We start from the raw sequence: 22,048 nt of genomic DNA, 5'->3' as shown, positions 1-22,048 counted from the left end.
TATTTAATATTTAACATGCATAGCATGGGGAAATAGCAAGAGAATGATTACCAAATAACCCAGTGAGGTCCAGGTGCCTAAGTACCCTTCTTCATAAGGGAAGGGGAGATGGGGAGTGGAGCAATTTTTTTTTTTTTTTTTTTTTTTTTTGGAGACGGAGTCTTGTTCTGTCACCCAGGCTGGAGTATAATGGCACGATCTCGGCTCACTGCAACCTCTGCCTCCTGGGTTCAAGCGATTCTTCTGCCTCAGCCTCCTGAGTAGCTGAGATTACAGGCATTCTCCACCATCATGCCCAGCTAATTTTTGTATTTTTGTAGAGACGGGGTTTCACCATGTTGGCCAGGCTGGTCTTGAACTCCTGACCTCAGGTGATCCACCCACCTCAGCCTCCCAAAGTGCTGGGATTGCAGTCATGAGCCACTGCGCCTGGACGCAATTTTAAAAAAATTTAAAAAGATACAAAGCATTGCCATGTTGCCCAGACTGGTCTCAAACTCCTGAGCTCAAGCAATTCTCTAGCCTAGGCCTCCTAAAGTGCTGGGATTATAGGCAGGACCCACCTTGGCCGGCCTTTTTTTTGTGAGACAGAGTCTTGCTCTGTTGCCCAGGCTGGAGTGCACTGGCACGATCTCGGCTCACTGCAACTTCTGCCTTCTGAGTTCAAGTGATTCTCCTGCCTCAGCCTCCTGAATAGCTGGGATTACAGGCGCCCACTGCCATGCCCAGCTAATTTTTGTATTTTTAGTAGGGACGAGGTTTCGCCATGTTGGCCAGGCTGGTCTCGAACTCCTGATCTTAGGTGATCCACTCGCCTCGGCTTCCCAAAAGTGCTGGGATTACAGGCATGAGCCACCATGCCCAGCTGGCCAGCCCTTTTTTGGGGATCATGGCCTACTGCAGCTTCGACCTCCTGGGCTTAAGCGATCAGAGCAATTTTGAAGTGTACCAAATGATTTTTAAGAAGAATAAATGGTCCAGGGGACAGAAATTATTTTGTAAATGATTGTTTTGTAATTTGAGTGAGAGGCAGACATTATCTTGTGAAAAAACCTGTCCAGATGTGATTGCATTTCTCAGTCTTCTTTTCTGTGACAAATAATGAGATTTCAGGGAGGAGACCTAAGGCAATTATGTTTCTCTTTTGGGGTCCAGTAGTTAAGGGAACTTCAGAGAACGTCCTGTGCTTTGAGAGAGACGGAAGACTGAAAGATAGGGGTTTGGAGGAGGAGAGGTCAGAGAGGCCTTCAGGCCGCTTCTTTAGTTCAGCATGTCAGAGTGCCATCTTTCAGGCTATCATTTTTCTGAGCTCCAATAGCTCCATGGTTTGAGGGAGAATGAGGAGGAATCATAGACAATTGAAAAATATCCAGGGGTTGGTCTAAGTGAAAGGTGGGTGTTGCAAGCATGCATAGAGACTAGAGAGGAAGAGCAGATTCAGAAGGGAAGATGATTACTTGAGTTTTGGTGCTTGCATGTGGTGGGACAGGAGTAACGCATCACATTTTCACCAGGCTGCGTGCAAAACATACCTTCAGAGCATCAGTGCCCTTTGCTCTGACCGCCCAATCTCTGAACATCTTCCTTATTGTCTTAGACCTGACTCAACCTGACTCACAAGGATTGATAAATACACCTAACTAATAGTTGATTGGTATGATTTGTAGTAAGAGAGATATATAAACATTTGGAGTATAAGAATACTTGTACCTTTGCTCAGGGTGTCATTTTTACAGTATTAGGACCCTGGGAAATGGAACTAGTAATTGGAAGATTTAGGAAAGAAAGAATTATATGGTCTAAGGGTATTTCATCAGGCTCTAAAAGTGCTCAAGTAAGAATGTGGCTCTTTAGTGATAAGAATACTTGTTGGAGTCACACAGTGTCTCCACTCCCATTGTCTCCACTCCCATAGTTTTTTTTTTTTTTTTTCTTTATTGTCAAGGATATTTCTTGGTGCCTGGTTAGTACATACTTATTTCCTTGTGCCTGGTTAGTACATACTTATTTCCACTCATATTTACGAGTCATCTTTTTTAGAGTGGTTTTTTTTTTTTAATTTTTTCTTTTCTTTTCTTTTCTTTTTTTTTAAGACAGAGTTTTGCTCTTGTTGCCCAGGCTGGAGTGCAGTGGCACAATCTCTGCTAACTGCAACCTCCGCCTCCTGGGTTCAAGCGATTTTCCTGCCTCAGCCTCCTGAGTAGCTGGGATTACAGACACTCGCCACCACGCCCAGCTAATTTTTGTATTTTTGGTAGAGACGGGGTTTCACCATGTTGGCCAGGTTGGTCTTGAACTCCTGACCTCAGGTGACCTGCCCACCTCAGCCTCCCGAAGTGCTGGGATTACAGGCGTGAGCCACCGCCCGGCCAGAGTGGCTCCTTCAGATGTTTTACCTCTTAGTAGTTTCATTTTCAGAAAGCACACTGACATTTATTGGGCAAGTCCCTTTACATGGGTGTTCTATCTTAGAGACTGGCTTTCTCACCAAGCTCCAAGTGTGCTTTGTAGTAGCACCTTAAAGCCTGATTATGTGACCTCCATTCCACTTCCTCTCCACTCCCCCATCCCCCTGGGCATGGTGGAATAGAAGGAATGCTCTATTTAGGAGAGTTAAAGAGTTCTGATAGAATACCAGGGGGACATGGGAACCAGTGAATGGCACATCCTGCGGCATGCCTGCCAGCAGCATGTGGTGCCCCCCTAACCTGATGGCTGTCCTCCCCCCAACATACTGTGTGGGGAAACAGTCTACATGGGTAAGACAGGAAGGCCAGTGGGAGTGTTGAATGCTTTTTTTTTTTTTTTTTAAACAGCTCTGCTATATTGTATTAATTCCTTATCCTTGTACTGAAAGCTTGTAGTTCAGATTTGTTTTTTAAGTCTGTCAAGGAAAATAACCAGCTTGAAACATGTCATGTAATATAGAGACAAATAGCTTTAGTCTTCTACAAGGATGATGTGAAGTGTTTAAATTCATATATTGAATAAAATAATGTAGGCAAGGTACTGAAAACATTTGTAATCACTCCAATAAATTGCTTATCATTGTTTTGAAAATAATTCCATGGTACTTTTAATAATAACAACAACCACAATAATAATGGCAACTATTATTCAATACTATATATGGGACACTGAAGCAAAGGTTTTTTATTTTATTTTATTTTATTATTTATTTATTTATTTATCCTGAATCAGAGTCTTGCTCTGTCACCCAGGCTGGAGTGCAATGGTGCAATCTCAGCTCACTGCAACCTCCGCTTCCTGGGTTCAAGCAATTCTTCCAGCTTAGCCTCCCAAGTAGCTGGGATTATAGGCATCCACCACCACGCCTGGCTAATTTTTGTATTTTTAGTAGAGATGGGGTTTCACCATATTGGCCAGGCTAGTGTCTTGGCCAGGTTGGTCTCGAACTCCTGACCTTGTGATCCACCCGCCTTGGCGTCCCAAAGTGCTGGGATTACAGGCATAAGCCACTGAGCCCAGCCTTTATTTTTATTTTTTTAATTTTTGAGACAGGGTCTTGCTCTGTCGCCCAGGCTGGAGTGCAGTGGCTTGATCATGGCTCACTACAGACTCAACCTCCCAGACTCAAGTGATCCTCCGACCTCAGCCTCCCAAGTAGCTGGGACCACAGGCGCATGCCACCATGCCCAGCTAATTTTTGTATTTTTTGTAAAAATGAGATCTGACCATGTTGCGCAGGCTGGTCTCAAACTCCTGGGCTCAAGTGACCCTCCTGCCTCAGCCTCCCAAAGTGTTGGGATTACAGGCATAAGCCACCATAGCTGCCCAAAGCAAAGGTTTTATATACTTAATATTATTGAACTGTCCTCCAACCAACCTGAGATATAGTTATTACTATCTCCATTTTACAGATGAAGAAACTTAGGTGAGAGAAATTTTTAAACTAGGCCAAAATCACATGGCTGAAAAATGGCAGTGATAAAACTGGAGAGAACTCTAAACCATTAGTCTATATAGTACTGCCTGTAATCAGCTGAGCAATGGTTTTACATGGTTTAAGGGGGGTTATTTTACCCCCTTAATATATGGGTCGCTACATAGAGATATGCTAATTTCTTGTAGATCTTGTGGACTGGGCTGTTTTGCCTTTATTGCAAAAATACTGATTGTGACCAAACTATATACAAAATAACTCTGCTAGACTCTAAGAGAATTTAAGGATGGAGATGATGGTCTGGCATCCTTGAGGAGCTCCCTATCCAGGAGGGAACATAAGGGAAACATACCAGGTTGAATCATAGGAGATTGCCATTGAATATTCACATGGGAAGATCTCACAGGGCTTAACCTGACACATAACTAAAATAAGGCAGTACAGTTGAATGTATTGAACTCTCATTATGTTTCAGGCACCATGCTAAACATTTTACACTAGTTCCTGAACCCTTAAAATAACTCTTAGAGGTGGGAACTATAATCATCCCCATTTTATAGATGAGGAAGTCGAAGCCTTGAGTGGTGAAATGACTTGCCCAAAGCCACACACCTGGTAAGTGACAAAATTAGAATTTGAACCCAGGTCAGTCTAAATACAGAGCCAGTACACTTAAACCTCAGAATATAAGTACTTCTATAGGTACAAGTAAAGATATATACCTTATGTATGCACACCGATAATTTAAAAAATTTTGTTTTGCAAACACTCTATAGGACACTTACTCTTCTGGTATGTGTTGGTATTTCTGTGATCTGGATACATCTGGTCATGCGTATCACTGCTCAATCTCCAGCATTTTCATTCTCCACTTCTGAGAATGTTTAACCAACCAAGGGAAACATTTGGAGGGAAAAAAAAGAACACTTTCACTTTTCATTGTTATGTGGACACTGGGCCTGTTTATGTGGTGGTCCAAGCATGTGTTAGAACATTTCAATTATATTTACATCCTCCTTTCTTTTTCTGTCCAGTTGCCTTTCTTTCTAAGTCACATACACAGATGGGAATCATAGGAATGGCCAGTTTATTGTACATAATTAAACTGTAGAGAATACAATTAAAGCTATTTGCATATAGTAAAGCCATTTGAAGAACTTTCCTCTTAAAAAGTTTTCTAATCTTACATTCAGCTACCAAAATCCTGTCTATATAAACTATAATTCTAAATTTTAATATACAAAGCATATCCCTCATTTAAATGAAGTTTTATAATAATCTGGGGAAAAAGTTGTTTTTGTTTTGCCATATTATTAAATAATTACAATTTTGGTTGTACCTGGAGAATCTGAAATTCTCCTACTGTGTCCCAGTATTTTGTAAACTCCTCCTCCAGATTTAAAATTAGGTTGGACAACTGGCATTCTCAAAGTAGGTCTTTACTAATTAGACAGCTGTCCCCTCTGTACCACACCACTAAACTCTAATGTTAACATTGAAACAGCAAAGACTGCTTGTTCCCAAGATCCTTTTCAGGCCTGACAGAGGGTGAGTTTTGGGGTCAGCCAGACTTGGTTCTCCTGTCTGCCCTTATTAGACTGATGTCCCCAGGCAAATTGCTGAAACTATCCTATTGGGAACCTCTTTTACAAAATCCAGATAATTAAACCTTATTCTTCGGGTTTGAGTGAAAGTTCATATGATAATGTGTATAAGCATCTAGCATAATGCCTGGTGGCACTTAGAAGACCTTCAATAAATGTTGATGTTCTTGTATTTGGACATTATCTTTAAAAAGCCTGCAATGCCCTAAGCTCTTTATGAGTATATAAATTCAGCTTTGTTAGGTCATTTTTAAAGTCAGATTTCAGTTTCCTTGCAATTGTGGCTGACTTGAGAGGACAGCTTTCTGAAATCCATTACTATTTCACTGGAGGGCCCAGCACCGTGGCTTACAACTGTAATGCCAGCAGTTTGAGAGGCTGAGGCGGAAGGATCACTTAACCCAGGAGTTCAAAACCCACCGTGGCAACAAAGCAAGACCCTGTCTCTTGGTTTTTGCGGGGTGAGGTGGGGATGGAGTCTCACTCTGTCGCCCAGGCTGGAGTGCAATGGCGCAATCTCAACTCACTGCAGCCTCCACCTCCTGGGTTCAAGCAATTCTCTTGCCTCAGCCTCCTGAGTAGTTGGGATTACATGCACCTGTCACCACGCCTGGCTAATTTTTTTTTTTTTTTTTTTGTATTTTTGGTAGAGATGGTGTTTCACCATGTTGGTCAGGCTGGACCCCTGTCTCTAAAAAACTGAAAAATTGGCTGAGTGTGCTGGTGTTCACCTATATTCCCAGCTACTAGGAAGGCTGAGGCTAGAGAATTCCTGGAGCCCAGGAGTTCCAGGCTGTAGTGAGATATGATCATGCCTCTCCACTTCAGCCTGGGTGACAGAGGGAGATCTGTCTCAAGAAAAAAAAAAAAAATACACACACACACACACATATATCATTGGAGCTGTGGAGCAACAGCTGTAAAACTTGCTTGGTGGGTCCTAATTGCAATGCATAATATATGGACTCTTGAAATGTAATTCTTAAAATGGGTATTATAATTACATCCCAGCCAATCCAAAGGCACCTTAAAACATGTTTAAAAAATTTTCCAAGCCAATTAGAAAACTGGTTGGTCCAACCATCAAGTGTAGAGAAATATGCTAATTTATGCAAAGATTACTGTTCCAAGAAGCCCTTGGATACATTTGAAGCAAAATATCTGAGAAAACACCTCGATGATACTGTGTGATACTAAATCACTGAATGTATTTTTAAGGCACATTTAAATATAAAGCATACATTATGAATGATAGAATGGCAGTACCAGAACAAGATATGGTGTTTTTCTTTGTTTTTTGAGACAGAGTCTTGCTCTCTTGCGCAATCTCAAGTGATTCTTGTGCCTTAGCCTCTCTCTAGTAGCTGGGACTATAGGCGCATGCCACCATGCCTGGCTAATTTTTGTATTTTTGGTAGAGACGGGGTTTTGTCATGTTGGCCAGGCTGCTCGTGAACTCCTGGCCTTAAGCAATCCTCCCATCTCGGCCTTCCAAAGGGATTACAGGCGTGAGCCACTGCACCCAGCCAGATCTTTTTTATTATCTTTTAGAGACAGGGTCTCACTCTGTCAAACTACCCATAGCTCGCTGCAACCTCCAACTTGTGGGCTCAAGCAGCCCTCCTGCCTCAGCCTCCCCAGTAGCTGGAACTACAGGCATGTGCCACACATACCTGGCTAATTTTTAATTTTTTTTTTAGAGATGGGATCTCACGCCGTGTTGTCCAAACTGGTCTCAAACTTCTAACCTCAAATGATCCTCCTCCCTCAGCCTCCCAAAGTGCTAGGATTATAGGCTTGAACTACTGTACCCTAACTAAAAAGATCTTCTGTATTGACTATGACAACATTGTATGCCAGCCTCAACAGATTTAATTTATGCAACATAGTCTAGTTACAGTATCCTTATATATGCAAGAAAGGTGTACTACCTTTATGTTTTTATTAATGCTGAGGGGATATAGAAACCATACAATAATTTCACTTAAATAATTTTAATCTAGGGAGAGTTTTATTGAGAAGTCACCAAATATCTGGGAGAGATGGGTTTGAGCCGTTTGAGAACAGCTACTCCATAGGCAGAGCAGCTGAGCATTCTGTTTATCAGCAGGATCCTATTGCTATATGTATTACGAATGATTTTAAAACAATTTATAACATTTCTGAGGCTTAATATGTATTTTTTAAAACCTGAATTACATTCTGTACAATTCACCTTTTACCTATCCTTGATGTTTATTTAAAATAAAAGACAACAACAAAACCCCCAGTATATTTTGTGGGCATTTGTAGTTAACCTAGACTACAAAGGCACCTGCTCTCACTCCAGGCCACATAATATTGTTGTGTTGTTTTGTTTTGTTTTGTTTGTTTTGAGTCTTGCTCCATCGCCCAGGCTAGAGTGCAATGCCCGATCTCGGCTCACTGCAACTTTTGTCTCCCAGATTCAAGCGATTCTCCTGCCTCAGCCTCCCGAGTAGCTGGGATTACAGGAGCCCACCACCACGCCCAGCTAATTTTTGTATTTTTAATAGACACAGGGTTTCACTATGTTGTCCAGACTGGTCTCGAACTGCTGACCTCAGGTGATCCACCCGCCTCGGCCTCCCAAAGTGTTGGAATTACAGGTGTGAGCCACCGCGCCCGCCCTGGGCCACATAATTTAAATGCTTTGGATACAGAGAAGTTTCAACAATTTGAGATTTCAGATTAAAAAATGGGTGGTAGTTATACTTGGACCAAAGAATGTTAAAAGATTGACTAGCTCTCTTTTAAGAATGAGGGGGTTATGTAATGAAAATTCCGCAAATATGGAGATAAAAGGTATCTACATAAAGAGAAGGCAGTAGAATGTTTTGAGAGTGATTTACTCTGCCTCACCTTCCTTTTGGTCACTAAAGTTTTTTGTTTTCCTTTTTAATGTTCACATATGGGCTTCACAGGTAAGGTTTCACGAATTTTGGAATGGAGAAAGAGTGTTGCAAAGGAAAGCTTAGTACATTTAAAAGTTAGGACGAACCAGTTATTTGCCTAATAACTAAGTTAAAAGTGGTTTTGGTTTTTAAAAAGCATATGCAAAACGTATTTACTGAGGCTTGCTCTAATTAGAGTTCTAAACAAATCTTGTAGGTTTTTTTTTTTGTCTTTAATCTTCCCCGTTCGCGTGTCAAGCTAAAACTGTGTGTGTGTGTGTGTGTGTGTGTGTGTGTAGAGAGAGAGCCTGCAAGAGAATTAGCACGCACCTCGTGGATCTTAATAATTTTTTTTTAAAGCCAAATAAAACTTTCTTGAATAAACCAGTACATTTCTGAAGTTAAAAAGAATCCCAAAGGAAACAGGAATGAACATCCTTGGAGCTTGATTTACCAAAAAAAAAAAAAAAAAAAAAAAAAATTTTTAATTAAAAAAATCCTAATCTCCACATTTTTTGCCAGGCGAGAACCGAAGTTTGGAGGTAGAGGAGCAGGCGAGCGGTTTGCCCGGGCGCAGAGCATGAAGGCCGGGCGGGCGCGGGGAGCGGGCGCCCGCCGCCCGGCGCGGGGGTGAGCGAGAGAGAGAGCGGAGCGCGTGTGGCCGGCGCCGCTCGGCCGGGAGCTCCCGCGCTCGCGCCCCGCGCCCCGCGCCCGCCGCCGCCGCCGCCGCCGCCGCCCCTGTTGCGATGGCGCAGAAACCCCGTTGACAAGGCACTGCTTTTTCATGACGGTGAGTTTCCCTTTGAGTGTATTATAATTTTGTGATAAAAATTTCAAGGAGAAAAAAAAAACACACAACCTCCTTCCTCTGCCTCTTTCCTTCGGGGAGGGGAAAAGCGAGGGAGGGGGGGCTGGAGATCTGTCTCCAGCCAGAAAAGAAAGAGGAGCAAATTAAACACCGAGTTGCCAAAACCAGGATATTAGGTTTCAGCCCAGAGAGCTATTGGCTAAGGCTGTGTTTTTTTTTTTTTTGGGGGGGGTGGGTTTGTGGGTGGGTGATGGTGGTGGTGGGTGGATGTTTAATGGACACGGAGAAAAGGGGAATCGAGTGTTTATGCCTTTCCCAGCGCTGCCGGGGCCCCGGGAAGACCAAGTTCAGTGTCTCGGGCGGGGGCGCAGGCGGGCAGGGGGCGGCGAGGCCGGGCCGGGGGCGCCTCGGCGAGGTGGGGGCCCGGCGCCTTTCTTTTTCCTTTTTTTTTTTTCTCTTTTCCGCGGATGCAAATTTCTGGAGCGGGGAGAGGGAGAGCCCGGGAAGGGGGTGGCGTGGCGGTTGGTGGTGGGGAGGGGAGGGGAGGGAAGCCTTTTAATGACTCATTGATTGAGCCGGTTTAAAATTAGTTGTGTGCGCGAGTGTGAGTGTGTTTTCCGCCCCCCGGAGCCGCCGGGAGCCGGGAAGGAGGGAGCAGGGCTCGGCGAGGGGAAGACGGCGCGGCGGGGCCGCGAGCAGGGGGCAGGGAGGGCCTGGAGTGACGGCGGGCGAGGAAGAAAAATAAGCTTTTCCAATCTCCTCCCCTCTGTTTTCCCCCCCTCGTTTCTTTTCTCTCTCGGAAGCTCTAGGGTGTGAATCACATTTTCTTTCTTCTCGGCAAAATGGACCCCGCGTCTGGGGAGGGGGAGGGGAAAGGGTGGGGAGGGAGGCGGCGGAGACGGGGTTTATTTTTCATCCTGGCTTCGTCCTTCCCGCCGCATCTGCGGGCGGCCGCGGCGAGGAAAGCAGGTCCGGGCTGCGGCGGGGAGAGCTCGGGGCCGGCGAGTCGCCCTGGCCCCGCTCCGAGCCCGCGGCGGCGGCGCGCACCTGCCGCGGGACTGCCCTTTCCCAGCCGCTCGCTGCCTTCTGAAGCACCGCAGAGGATCCGCGGTCGGATCCGGCCGAGCCCCCAGCCACGCGGAGGATCCGCGGCCGGGTCCGGCTGAGTCCCCAGCCGGGCGGAGGACTCGCGGCCCAGCCGGGCGTTTCCTACGAGGCCCGTGTTGTCCGCCGCGCTGGCCAGAAGAGCTGTGTGGCTGGGACGGCGCTTTTTTGGCCGAGTGCGCGCGGGCCTGATGCTATTCGCGCCCCCCGAGTCGCCCCGAATGCGGGATCTTGGGTGGGGGGTGCGGTTGGAAGGCGCTAAGATGGCGCTGGGCCTGGCCTGTCGCCAGGGCTGGTGGCGCAGTTGCTCGGCGGGCGCCATCTTTCTCGCGGCGCGGGCGGCGCCCTCCGAGGACATGTCGCTGACCAGGGCGCCGCGAGGCCCGGGGCCAGCGGGAGCCGAGAGCAGGGTGCTGAATTCTGGAGATGGGACTGGGGTCGCGCGGCCTTCTCCTTCCCCACGGCCCCAGACCCAAAAGACGAGGCCGCCAGCTCGGAGCGGGAAGGGCTGGGGTCAGCTTCTTCCTCCTTCCCACTTGTGATGGAAGAAGGGGACTGGGCGTCGAGCCTCGCGGCTGATGGGTTCCCTCCCTGACCCCGCACCCCCACTCCTCCCAGTCAAAATTGGAGGTGAGGCGCTTCTGCCATTTCTCTCCTGCCATCTGAGAGTGGACGCCTTTGTCTTCTCTGGCCCGGCTTGGGGGCAGGGCATTGAGGCTTTTCCTTCATTCTCCAGTTATTGGAAGTAGAGTCCAACCAGGTTACAAAACTAAAAAAAGAGTCCAGGACATTGTCTGTCTGCCTTCCCGTAACATGGTTCTCTTGTGGGCACCCTACGCTTCGTTTCTTAGTTTTACTCTAAAACAACCATGAGGAGACATTTACTAGTCAGATTGAGAAGGTGATGGGTTCCAGTTTTCTGAAACTTCTTGTTGGCTTTCATATTACTTCAAATGGCAGTGAATTAAAAGTTTCTTAGAACGCTGATCTGAAAAGTTAAATATGCTTTAAAACACTCTGAAACTCTTCTAAAAAGCAAAACTGCATTATTTTCCTAAAAGCATCCATGTAAGTATCTGTTGGTAGTAAGTATCTGTGTTAGAGATGGGGGAGGGGTTTAACGTTTACATTGTTACTGAAAAGAGGAGGGGAAAGATTTGTAAAGCTCTGATTTCTCTAGAAGTCCGCAGACATGGAAAGTAAGTAGTTAATTTCTAGTATAGAAAAATAACACAGTGGTGCCAGTAGGTGTGTCCTTGTGTTTATAAATATACATAGTGGATGTTTTAGACCATTTAATAAGACCTATCTCATTGAACATCTGTATGCCAGAAACTGTGCTTGATGCTTTGTATAATTTCTATTATATCAGCCCTGAAATAGTGATTTTATGATCTGTCTACCGGGGAATGAACTACCGTTCACAGAAGTATAGTAATTGTTCGAGGTCTTGCAGTTTTTAGTAAAGTTGCCATTGGATAACGAAAGCTGTGTTTTTCCCCCTACACCTGTGGTTTCCAAATCTGAGCATCAGAATTAACTTGGGAGATGTTTTTAAATAGAGATTTGTAACATCACCTCTTCCACCATCATTTGCTAGGGCCAATGGGGTCCTTTAATTGTGTGTCAGGCGCTCCAACTTCTTGATGTTCAGTGTTGACATTCTGGCCCACCTTGCACCCGCTATACCCAAAGATCTAGTATTCATTCCAAAACTTTCCAGGTGATTCCAGTGTGATACAGATACACATTTGGACTTTCTTATACTATGCTATGCACTGTTCTGCTGGCTCTTTTGAATTGGAACATGAGAATTGAGGTCCATATAATTTTTTTTTTGAGAAGGAGTCTCGCTCTGTCGCCCAGGCTGGAGTGTAGTGGCGCGATCTCGGCTCACTGCAAGCTCCGCCTCCCGGGTTCACGCCATTCCCCTGCCTCAGCCTCCGGAGTAGCTGGGACTACAGGCGCCCGCCACCACGTCCGGCTAATTTTTTATATTTTTTTTAGTAGAGACAGGGTTTCACCGTGTTAGCCAGGATGGTCTCGATCTCCTGACCTCATGATCCGCCCGTCTCAGCCTCCCAAAGTGCTGGGATTACAGGCTTGGGCCACCGCGCCCGGCCGAGGTCCATATAATTTTGAGTTTCAGCAGTTTTTTGCTCACATTAGTCTCATTTTAATTTTTCCCATTCTAGCTGCCATTTATCAAAAAATCGAAATTATTTCCTCAGAGAAAAAGGTTTAGGTATCCTAAGACCTTAAAATCTCAGTACATTTTTAAAAGTATATTGTCTCATTCTGTTGGGAAGTTACACAACATACAGGCTTCTAGGTCTAGCCAGGCCATCTAGTTTAGTCAAGACAGCTGTGTAACAAACATAGCATTGAGGCAGGGCACGGTGGCTCATGCCTGTAATCCCAGCACTTCGGGAAGCCGAGGCGGGCGGATTACCTGAGGTCAGGAGTTAGAGACCAGCCTGTCCAACATGGTGAAACCCCATCTCTACCAAAAATACAAAAAAGTTAGCCGGGTGTGGTGGCAGGTGCCTGTAATCACAGCTACTTGGGAGGCTGAGGCAAGAGAATCACTTGAGCTGGGGAGGCAGAGGTTGCAGTGGCCTGAGACCGTGCCATTGCACTCCCAGTCTGGGAAACAAGAATGAAACTCCAATCTCAAAAAAAAAGAATCCAGGATTGATCCAGAAATTAAGAATAGGGTAGAAAAGACCCTGATATAAAGACCTGAAGATAAATCCTTAAAAGACTGTTTCCTGAATTTTGAATTGTGGGCATACCTTCTGGTTTTGGGAAGTAGGATGGTCAAGTTATGTGGAACCCAATAGCAGAATATGTATAAAAACACAGGTCAGGGCCAGGTACGGTGGCTTACACCTGTAATCCCATCACTTTGGGAGGCTGAGGTGGGCGGATCACAGGGTCAGGAGTTTGAGACCAGCCTGACCAACATGGTGAAACCCTGTCTCTACTAAAAATACAAAAATTAGCCTGGCGTGGTGGCACGTGTCTGTAATCCCAGCTACTCAGGAGGTTGAGACAGGAGAATGGTTTGAACCTGGGAGGTTGCAGAGAGCTGAGATCGCACCACTGCACTCCAGCCTGGTGACAAAAAACGGGTCAGGAAGAAGCATCTAGAGCAGGTGATGAATAGATGACCTTACTAAAATGAGAAAGAGAACTAAGTCAGTGATGAAATCATTAACTTCTCTGGATTAAGGATCATATATTTTACTTATTTTGTGCTTTCCCTTGTTGATTCTTCTCAGATCGTTGTGTTTAGTGATTGCTAGGAAGAGTAGTTTAAAACTTAGATTTTTGATGCAGATGTCAGAATTAATGCCATCTTTGCATATGTCCACATTGGAAAATTTTTGTAAGGAGCATCTGTTGAATACCTCTGTGCAGTCTGTCCAGTCTAGACCACTAGGTGGGTGGAGTGACTTAGTTTTTGAAGGGAAGTCACTTCTGGTTTTTCTCGCCTTGTTTTTTATGGTAAATGCCAAAGTAATTATAATCTTTGACTAGACTAAAATCCAGTAAAGCTTGAAATGAGGGGGAAATCTAAAATAAACTTGCTTAGAGGGAAACAGTAGCTTCTTTAACCTTTATTGGAATTCAAGATCTCTGCACTCACGGAATTTACAGTATAGTGGGGAAGGACAGAAAATAGTTAAAATCACGATAATGACAGATTAAGAAAAAATATAAGTGGCTGGTGGAGCTAAAAGAGTATGTTGGGAATGACCATTTTGTGTAGTAAGGGTCAAGGAAAGTCTCTTTGTAGAGGTGATATTTGAGCTGAGACTTGAAACATGAACTTGTGCTAGCCATGTGAAAAGCTGGGGAGACATTCCAGACATGGGAATAAGTTCAAAGAACTGGAAGGCTGGGTGTTAGAATGGAGAGAAGGGTCCTCTGAGCAAGGGGAGAAATTAAGAATAGGGTAGGCATGAGATGGAGATGGAGAAATCCTATAGGTCTTCTTGTGTTACATCATAGGGGGATTTTTGGATTTTATTCTAATGGCAATGAGGGGTTTTAATTTGGGCAGTGATAATTTTTTTAAAAAATAACTATTTAGAGGAAGAGAGGAAACAGGGAAGTTAGGAGGGTATTGTAGTAGCCCAAGATCAATAGTATTTCGGGCAAGTAAAGTGGCAATGAGATACAGCAGAGTAGACAGCAGCTTTCACATATATATTTTGGAGATGGAATCAGAAGGATTTGCTTAATAGGTTGGCTGTGGAGGGAGAGGGAGGAATCAAGGGTGCCTTCAGGTTGCACGCCCCAGCCTTGGGCTGCTGATGGTACCATTTGCTGGTTGGAGAAGACTGGAGGAGGAACAGGTGGGGAGGGGTGGGTAGCAAGAGTTCTGTGTGGAACCTGTTGTATGTTTGAAATACTTGGGAGACATCCAAGTGGAGAGTTAAGTAGGCAATGAATATTTAAGTCGAGCTGAGGGGAGTGATCTAGACTGCACATGAATTTTGGGAGTGACTAGTGTACAGATGGCATGTCATGGAACTGATTGAGATTGTGGCCTTAAGATCAAGCCGTAGGAGACTGATTTGACTAATAAAACTCTGGCCTCCCACACAGCCAGCTCTGTGGGGGAAAAAAAAACCCTAAAACACTAACAATGGCTAAAGCTTGGGCAAAGGAGACTGAGAAGTTTCAGCCATTAAAGTGGGAGAGTGTTTTATTTTCAAGAAAGAGGGAATGGTCACCTCTGTCAAATGCTGCTGAGAAGTTACACAATGAGAATAGAGAAATGTTTATTCGGATTTGACAACATGATGGTGATTGTTTTGACAAGTGGTCCAAGCCACATTGGAATGCTTTGAAGAGAGAGTAGGAAGGGAGGTGAATATCGACAGTTAGGGAAATTTTGCTGCTGTAAAGTGGAGAGAAACAGTTTAGTGGCTTCAGAGGGAGATGGGGTCAAAGAAGAGGGCTTTTTTTTTTTTTTTTTTAGACAAGGTGTCAGTCATCCAGGTTGGAGTGCAATGGTGCAAATTATGGCTCACCACAGCCTCAGCCTCCTGGGATCAAGTGATCCTCCTACCTCAGCCTCTTCTGAGTAGCTGGGACCACAGGTGTGCACCACCATAACCCAACTAATGAAAAAAAAAATTTTTTTTTGTAGAGACAGAGTCTCCCTATGTAAAGAAGAGGGCCTTTCTTTTAAACAGTGGGAACTAGATAGGCTAATGAGAATATTTAATAGAGAAGGTGAGACTAATCCAGAAGACTACCAGTGGAGCAGCATTCTTTTTTTTTTTTTTTTGGAGACGGAGTTTTACTCTTGTTGCCCAGGCTGGAGTGCAGTGGTGCAATCTCGGCTCACTGCAACCTTCACCTCGGGTTCAAGCAATTCTGCCTCAGCCTCCCAAGTAGCTAGGATTACAGGTATGCACCACCACACCTGGCTAATTTTGTATTTTTAGTAGAGACAGGGTTCCACACAGTGTCTTGGTAGTCTTGGTCTCTTCGCAAGGCCAGCAACTTAAACGAAGAAGGGGTAGTGGATTAGTGGATGATTTCAGGAGAGATGGACACTTCACCTTGAGCAACAGGACAAGGAACTGAGTAACTGGGAAACAAGGTCGTTTCAATGCTGGGCATTGTTGAATCCTCACCATGGCTTGGGGCCATGAATTTAAGGGGAAACCAGTCAGCTGAGCTAGTTGTGTGATTTTTCTTCTAGCAACATTCAGCTGTTATGACTGCAGCAAAGAGCAGGCAGGTGATCAGTTCACCCAAAATTCGTGTTTTGCCCTGCAGGTTTGACGGAGGAGGAGCAGTGCCAGAGGCTTGAGAGTAGTTGCAAGGGGGTGATTTTGATGATGAGCCTTGAAATGTTAGCCAAGTAGGAAAGCAGGAGAAGAATCGGTGTGGAGGCCATGAAAATCATTACTGGCTTAAAGTGAGTTAATGGGTACAGAGTTTCATTTTGGGAAGATGAAAAATTTCTAAAGCTGGATAGGGCTCTTGATTTCACAACAATGTGAATGTATGTATTGCCACTCAACCGAACACTTTTGAATAGTTAAAATTCAGTAATTCTATAGAGAAATAAAGGGTTTTCCCAATCCTGGAAAAAAAAAATGGTTAAAATTGCACTTTGGGAGGCCGAGGCAGGCAAATCACTTGAGGCCAGGAGTTCGAAACCAGCCTGGCCAACATGGCAAAACCTATATCTACTAAAAATACAAAAAAAATAGCCAGGCATGGTGGCACACACCTGTAATCCCAGCTACTCAGGAGGCTGAGGCATGAGAACTGCTTGAACCTGGAAGGCAGACATTGCAGTGAGCTGAGATCTCCCCACTGTACTTCAGCCTGGGTGACAGAGCTAGACTGTCTCAAAAAAAAAAAAAAAAAAAAAAAGAACACTTAAATATTTGTGGCAGATAGAGGTGTTATTTGCATATGGAAGAAAATTGCTTTGGAAATGAAATCTCAGATTACTGAAACTAAAGAGAAAGTATGTCTTCTTATCATGGTACCAAACTTGAGGGTGCATAAGTCACCTATAGACGTAGAGATTCTAGAATAGGACCTGAGAATATTACATTATTTGCTCCCATGTTTACTGTTTTGTTCTAAGCCTTTATCACAGCATTCAAAACAAGTTGAGCACTCAGTAAACATTTGCTGACTCAGTATTTGCAGAACCTAGGTAGAGTAGAATGATGGGAATCAAAAGGAAAGCAGTGTTCTGTAGAGATCGGCAATGCCTCATAGTATTAGAGGGATCTGTGAGAAAAAGAATCAAGACCATTGAATGTGTGGTGGGTTATAGCATTTGACGTTCTGATCTGTGCAAGTGATAAGAAAAAAAATCTGATTACAGAACAGGAGAGGAGAGAAATAAGCATTGAGTTCCGTTTTTTGTTTGTTTTTGAGACAGGGTCTCTCACTCTGTTACCCCGGCTGGAGTGCAGTGGTACAGTCGTAGCTCACTGCAGCCTGAACCTCCTGGACTCAAGGGATCCCCCCACCTCAGCCTCCCAGGTAGCTGGGACTATAGGAACGCAACACCATGCCCAGATAATTAAAGAAAAAAAATTTTTTTTTTTTTGGTAGAGACGGGGGTCTCTCTTTGTTACCCAGGCTGGCCTCAAACTCCTGGGCTCAAGCAGCCTTCCCACCTTGCCCTCCCAAAGTGCTGGGATTACAAGCATGAGCCACAGCATCCTGCCAAGAAAATCATTTTTTACTTAAACAATGTCAAATGGAAGTATGTAGCACCCCCCCACCTTCTTTTCCCCATTCTTTCCTCTTTGAATCTGCTGTCATTCCCTTTTTCATGAGTTTTCTTTGCTCCCCAAATAGGCTAAACCATAACCGTAAAGTGAGATTAGAGAAAATAAGAATGGAGTAGATGATGGAATTCAAAATAGCTGTCTACATTCTTCACTGAGAAAGATAGCTTTGAGTTAAAGGTGAGAGGAGCAAATCTGGAATGTATCCACCATGGGGAAAACGGGTGAAACAGCATGATTTACGTAGCATACCAGATGCGTTTCTGCATGGCATGGCTCTTGCTTGATGAATAATGTTCTGTATAGTAGAAGTGGAAAATACAGTGAGTGAAGGAGCTGGCAGAAGGTGGGCTGGGGGAGTTGGGGAAGAGTGAAATGAGTATGGAGAGGTGAGAGAGCTGACTGAAAAGGCATGTGGGGTGTCGACTTTAAAAGGAAAGCCCTAAGGTGGAAATCACTAACATGGTGCCTGGCTGCTAGCAAAGGGAGCCCAGGACTTGGCTGTGCTGGGGGTAGCCTGCCCTTTTGTAGTGCAGTTGAGGAGAGCTCAGGGACTGTCAGAATGCTGTGTGGGAAGATGGAAGAAAGAGGACCTAGTAGCAGCAGCTTTGTTCTGGTTTGTTGTTTTCTCTTCCCTACCTCGTGTGTACTCCCACTCAGGAAAAGATCCTGAGACCTCGCTGTTATCAGATCTTATACCCAGGTTCTCCTTAATCCCGATCAACTTTAACCTATAAAGTTATGATTTGTTTACTTACAAATTTATTTGTAATAAAGTTGTGAAACCGAACATGTTCTGTTTTTGTGGGTTCTTTTGCTCTCTATCTTGCAAACACATTAAACACTTAACATTACTTAAAATTAAAGCCCTGAGTCTGAGAATGTGAGAGAATAAGATATGACAGATACTGGCTTTCTAGAAATGGTTTATTTCAGTTGAACCCAAATCCAGGACACTTTGTTTCATTAGGAATTGAACTTTGTGTCCTGGCCTGAAGTGGAAACATTTTCACAAGGAAGAAAATGAGGGGGAAGAGAAATAATATTTGTTAAACCTTCACCTTGTTTGAGACCCTGACGGGTTTTGTTTTTGTTTTTGTTTTTTGAGATGGGAGCTCACTATGTTGCACAGGCGTGTCTCAAACTCCTGGGCTCAAGCGATCTCACCTCTGCCTCCCAAAGTGCTAGGACTACAGGTATGAGGCACTGCACCTGGCCTCTGATAGGTTTTTAATAAATACAGTCATGCGCCATTTAATGACAGGGATTGGTTCTGCTGAATGCATCGTTAGGTGATTTCATTGTGTACAAACACCATAGAGTGCTGTTACGCAAACCAAGATTGGTATAACCTACCACACACCTAGGCCATATGATATAGCCTGTTCCTCCTGTACTGTAAATCTGTACAGCATGTTACTGTACCTGGATACTATAGGTGACTGTATTTGTGTATCTTGACATATCTAAACATAGGGTACAGTGAAAATATGACACAAAAGAAAAAATGGTGTACCTGCATAGGGCAGTTACCATGAATGAGGCTTGGAGGACTGGAAGTTGGTCTGGGTGAGTCAGTGAGTGGTGAATGAATGTGAAGGCCTAGGACATTACTGTACACTACTATGAACTTTATAGACACCATACACTTAGGCTACATTAAGTTTATGAAACATTTTTCTTTTCTTAATAAGAAGCTTTTTCTTACAAACATTTTTGGTTTTTTTCCAAGACAGTATCTTGATCACCCAGGGTTGGAGTCCCATGGCATGATCATAGCTATAGCCTCCATCTTGCAGGCTCAAGCAGCCGTCTCACCTCAGCCTCTGTTGAGTAGCTGGGATTATGTGCGTGCACCACCATACCCAGCTAATTTTTTTTTTTAAATGTAGATATGAGTTCTCGCTATGTTGCCCAAGCTGGTCTCAAACTCCTGGCTTCAAGCAGTCCTCTTGCCTCAGCCTCCCACAGTGTTGGGATTACAGGTATAAGCCACTCCGCTTGGCCTAGATTTAATTTAACCCTGAGACTTTTTAGAAGTGCAAATAAGTATATTTAGACATTGATGATGGATGTGGTGGCTCATGCCTGTAATCCCAGCACTTTGGGAGGCTGAAGTGGGTGAATCACTTGAGGTCAGGAGTTTGAGACCAGACTGGCCAACATGAAGAAACCCCATCTCTACTAAAAATACAAAAATTAGCCAGGCGTAGTGGCAGGTGCTTGTGATCCCAGCTATTCTGGAGGCTGAGGCACAAGAATTGCTTTGAATCTGGGAGGCGGAGGTTGTAGTGAGCTGAAATCGCGCCACTGCACTCCAGTCTGGGTGACGAGAGAAACTCTTGTCACAAAAAAAAAGGAGAGAAAGAAATTGGCTGGTTGGTTTATTTCTTTTATTTATTTTTTGAGATGGAATCTCACTCCGTTGCCCAGGCTGGAGTGCAGTGGCACAATCTCAGCTGACTGCAAACTCCACCTCCCAGGTTCAAGTGAGTCTCATGCCTCAGCCTCCCCAGTAGCTAGGATTTACAGGCACATGCCACCATGCCCAGCTATCTTTTTTTTTTTTTTGAGACAGAGTCTCGCTCTGTTGCCTAGGCTGGAGTGCAATGGCGTGAACTCAGCTCACTGCAAGCTCCGCCTCCCAGGTTCACGCCATTCTTCTGCCACAGCCTCCCAAGTAGTGGAGACTACAGGCACCTGCCACCATGCCCGGCTAATTTTTTTTTTTTTTTAAAGTAGAGACAGGGTTTCACTGTGTTACCTAGGATGATCTCGATCTCCTGACCTTGTGATCTGCCCGCCTCGGCCTCCCAAAGTGCTGGGATTACAGGCGTGAGCCACCGCGCCCAGCCGCTAATTTTTGTATTTTTAGTAGAGATGGGGTTTCACCGTGTTGGCCAGGCTGGTTTCCAACTCCTAACCTCAAGTGATCCACCAGCCTGGGCCTCCCAGAGTACTGGGATTACAGGCATGAGCCACCATGGCCGGCCAGGTTGGTTTATTCTTATTTCCCATTGGAATTGTAATTCTCCAGATCTGTGAGAGTTTTAGGACGGAGAAATCTGTGGAAGTTAACCCCTTTTCACTGTGTGTGTGTGTGTGTGTGTGTGTGTGTGTGTGTGTGGCCGTGTACCTGTGACCTTGAACTCCTGGAGTCAAGTGATCCTCCTGCTTCCCCTGCCAAGTAGTTGAGACTACAGGTGTACTCCACCATGCCTGACTCTATTTTATATATTTTATGAGCACTAATATTTTATGTTCTTTTTTCATTTGTATTGTCAAGTTTTAAGGTTAAGCTAGACATATCAATTAAGAACTTACTATAAGTGGCCGGGCATCATGGCTCCCACCTGTAATCCCAGCAGTTTGGGATGCTGAGGCGGACAGATCACTTGAGGCCAGGACTTTGAGACCAGCCTGGCCAACATGGTGAAACCCGTCTCTACTAAAAATACAAAAAAAAAAAAAAAAAAAAAATTGCCCGGCGTGATGGCCGGCACCTGTAATTGCAGCTACTCGGGAGGCTGAGGCAGGAGCATTGCTTGAACCTGGGAGGCGGAGGTTGCAATGAGCCAAGATCACGCCATTGCAATCCATCCCGGGCAACAAGAGCAAAACTCCGTCTCAAAAACAACAACAAAAAAGAAACCACAAGTCATGCAAGAGTCTATTTACTGATCTCCCCACCAACACTCACAAAGAGAATTATGCATGAACTACAGTCAAGGTAACTGAAAAGATCTACATCTGTTGTTAGAAAGTTGTCTAACTTGTTTTCCAAAACTTTTTGCTATTAGATTTTAAAACGTGACAAAAGACTAGGAGCGGTGGCTCACACCTGTAATCCCAGCACTTTGGGAGGCCGAGGCTGGTGCATCACCTGAGGTCAGGAATTCAAGAGCAGCCTGGCCAACATAGCGAGATCCCATCTCTACTAAAAATATAAAAATTAGCCAGGCATGATGGTGCACGCCCGCAATCCCAGCTACTCAGGAGGCTGAGGCACAAGAATTGCTTGAACCTGGGAGGTGGAGGTTGCAGTGAGCCAACATCATGCCACTGCCTGGGCAACAGAGGGCAAGACTCTGTCTCAAAAAATAAAAATAAAATACATAGATATATATATATATAATGTGACCTATTTCACATTGTTTTATTTCTGTCATATATTACCTCAATTCCCAACATATAATTATTATTTCATATATGTTCTATGTCTCAAATTACCTTACTATCAAAAATTACCTTGAGCTTGACTCTCAAGCATATCTTTAGGACATAAGAGGCTGTGAAAGTCACAGAATAAATGTTTTCAGAGCATGATGTGGATTTTGTATAATGTATATGCACCTTTAAGATATGTTCCATTCTTTTTAAGATTAACTTTTCAAATTAAATATTTTTTTCTTACATCATACTGCTTTCTA

At 44.4% G+C, this 22,048-nt stretch overlaps 1 protein-coding gene and 1 pseudogene across 3 annotated transcripts in view; both read left to right on the top strand.

The window, feature by feature from the left end:
• The first annotated feature begins 9,163 nt into the window (after positions 1-9,163).
• The window catches only part of BICRAL (BICRA like chromatin remodeling complex associated protein), an 89,167-nt gene continuing 76,282 nt past the window's right edge, over positions 9,164-22,048 (top strand). For both annotated transcript variants that reach the window (XM_028847558.2, XM_015136397.3), the window contains exon 1: positions 9,164-9,210. The gene's annotated coding sequence lies outside the window, so the exon portion shown is untranslated. The remainder of the gene's footprint in view (positions 9,211-22,048) is intronic.
• Positions 9,937-11,317, top strand: LOC100428306 (uncharacterized; annotated as a pseudogene). The gene has a single exon (XR_003728976.2). The product of XR_003728976.2 is annotated as an uncharacterized LOC100428306 (transcript).

Source organism: Macaca mulatta, chromosome 4 (assembly GCF_049350105.2).
Source record: "Macaca mulatta isolate MMU2019108-1 chromosome 4, T2T-MMU8v2.0, whole genome shotgun sequence".
Lineage (NCBI taxonomy): Eukaryota > Metazoa > Chordata > Mammalia > Primates > Cercopithecidae > Macaca > Macaca mulatta.
This window is presented reverse-complemented; position numbering and strand designations above follow the sequence as displayed.